The following is a 3,104-nucleotide window of genomic DNA, read 5'->3' as shown; positions in this document are numbered from 1 at the left end:
TGCTTGTATTATTGAGACTTTACATCTCTATATTATTTCTTAGTGTTGTTTACTCTTTTGTATTGTTTGAATTTTTAACCATGTACATGTATTTTTTTATGACTAGGAAATTCATTTCCTTTCTAAAAAAAATTAAAAATAAAAGAATACAGCAGGGATAAACAACGATTATCAGAGATAAATTTATCTAGGGGAGCCATTTTAAAGCTCCTTAAATTCTAAACCCCACAATTATATCTTCCCTTTTGTTTATGGCTAAGTCTTGCTTTCTCATGCCCCCAATATATTCAGGGACATGGACAATGGACTAATGGTTACCAGAGGGTAGGGAGTGGGGGAGGAGGAGAGAGGTAGATGGGGTAAAGGGATCCAAATATGGTGGGGGAGGAGAGGGCGAAGTGGGTAAAGGGGATCAAATATATGGTAGCTGAAGGAAATTGGACTTTGGGTGGTAAACACACAATAGAATATATAGATGTCAAATTATAATGTACACCTGAAAATTATATAATTGTATTAACCAATATTACCCCCAATAAATTTAATAAAAAAAAGAAAAGAAAAATTTTAAAAAGGTTAATTAGGAGGAAAAAAAAGATTTGGGGAATACCAGAGGCACCATTCCCCTTAGTGACATTTTTAAAGGAAATGGCCTTAACTGCAGAGAGAATAATTAAGATCTCTTCAAAATAAAAGATAACAATCAAAATCTAGCTTTTCTTACATTAAAACCTTTCCTTGGTTAATGGGAAAGAATCTCTTCTAGCTGTGATATATTTATTTATCATGCATTTATTATAATTTGTAATACTACCAAAATAAATTTGTTTCCTAGTTCCCTTAATGAGTGGAAGAGGGCACTCAGATATTTATCTATCCAACAAATATTTATTGCATGCCAACTCAAACCAGGATCCGTATAGAGTACTAGAGATAATTCCTGCCTTTGTGAAATTTACAGCTTAATAAAGGTGATAGACAATAAACTGACTAATTTATAAACTGAAAGCACAATGAAGGTAACAGTACTGTAATAAATAATAATACAGATGGGACTTCTTAAATACAGGCAGGGAAGGCCTATCTGAGGAGATAATATTTAAGCTGAAATTTGAGGATAAGAAGGAGCCTGCCATGACACACAAGGAGACAGAGACTTGATGTGTTCTCAGAACTAAAAGGAAGCCAAAGTGACTGGAGCAAAGTGAACAATAGGAAAAAGAGCTCAAAGATGTTTAAGATGTGGACAAGGTAAGGCTAGATCATGGACCTCCATATAGACCTTGGGGATGGATTTTGATATTTGTCCAAGTGCACCATGAAGCCACTGAGAGGTTATTAAGCATGTGAGGACCTAACACAACTTACTTTTTTAAAAGATCACTCTAGCTCTTCAGAGTATGGTAGCTACTAGCCACATATGGGTATTGAGCACTTGAAATATGGCAAGTCAGAATTGAGATACACATGATTTGATATACCTAAAATTGTACATTCAAAATTACATTTAATATCCAATAAAGACTTTTTAAAATCTAAATAAATTGCTGTATCAGAGGACAGAAAGAAACATTATAAAATATTTTTCTTAAACGTATTTGTTTAATTAGTTTTACTATTAATTACTACTAATTGCTGCTGTTAACTAATCCTATTGTTGTTTTGTTTAAATAATAGCATTTATGCAACAGAAAAGTAAAAAGTACAGAATAAGACATAATTTCAAATAAACACTCATTCTTCATTAAAAATTACATTAAAATGTAAAATATCTCATTAATTTTTATATTGATTATATGTTGAATGATAATATTTTGAATGTATTTGGTTAACATTATTGAAATTAATTTTACATATTTCTTTTTAGTTTAATGTAGCTACTAGAAAATTTAAATTACATATGTGGTCACATTATATTTCTATGGCTATTTATGAAAAACAGATTTGAAAGAGAGAAGCAGAGGAAGTAAGAAGACCAGTGATGTGGCAATATTGTTGGAATTTAGAAATGATGGGCTAGTTGGGATAGTATGTGGTCACAAAGAATGGAGAGAAGAAAATACATTCGAGATATGGTTTTTGCTTGGGGGTTCTGTGGAACTTAATGATGACTCAAGGATGGTTCCCACATTTCTGACTTGAGCCACTGGTTATATAATGGTGCTATGTACTAAGATGAGTAAAACTAGGGAAGAATTGGCTTTGGGATGGTAAGGGAATCCCAAGCCCCGTTTTAGACAATATTACGTTTGAGATACCTGTGAGACATCCCAGTGGAGATGCCAAGCTGGCAGATAGTGATCTGAGAGTGGGGATCACAGGAGAGGTTTGGACTAGACTAGACAGAAAATTTTGAGTTCTCAATATATAAAGTTACATGAGTTTAGGAAGATGATGTAGACAGAGGAGAGAAAAGGGCCTGGTGACTGAGCCCCGTGTGGGTTAGTCAATTCACATACCATAAAGACTGTTAGAGTGTGGGTAGAAAACAAGAGACCTGCAAAGGAGAACAAAAGGAACAGAGACCTAAGAGGAAAACAAGGAGATTGTAGTGTCATTGAACCGATCGAGGAGCTTGAAGAAAAAGAGTGACAAATACTGCTGAGAGATCAAATGGAACACAGAACAGTATTTATAGGTTTAAGCAACGAGTGAGCTATATACTGTTAATAAGCATGACAAAGCCATTTTTCAGTGGAGAGGGGGGAACAGAAGCAAGGTAGTAGGTCGGAGGTGCAGTACTAATGCATGGACACTTAACGCCTTCAGAAGTTTAGCTCTGAAGAGAGCAGAGATGAGGAAGTCACCTGGAGAGAGATGAGGAGTCAAAGGGGAGACAGGAGTGGAGGAATGACAACAGGTGGAGTGGGATTAATGACACAGGACATGGAAGGGATAACCAAAGAAGCAAAGTTCTTCAGTTTTCATGAGGAAATGAGATCTGGGACACAGGTGCAGGAAGAGAAGGATTAATCTAAAGCTAGTGAAGCCGAAGCCTCAAGGCTCCTACTGGCAAGGGCTCCTTTCAAGACCCAGTTTTTGTTTGTAATTTTGTATTCTTTTTATTATAGAGGGCCCCCAAACTATATAGGCTTCAGGCCGCA

This window comes from Pteropus alecto, unplaced genomic scaffold (assembly GCF_000325575.1).
Source record: "Pteropus alecto unplaced genomic scaffold, ASM32557v1 scaffold76, whole genome shotgun sequence".
Taxonomy (NCBI): domain Eukaryota; kingdom Metazoa; phylum Chordata; class Mammalia; order Chiroptera; family Pteropodidae; genus Pteropus; species Pteropus alecto.
This window is presented reverse-complemented; position numbering follows the sequence as displayed.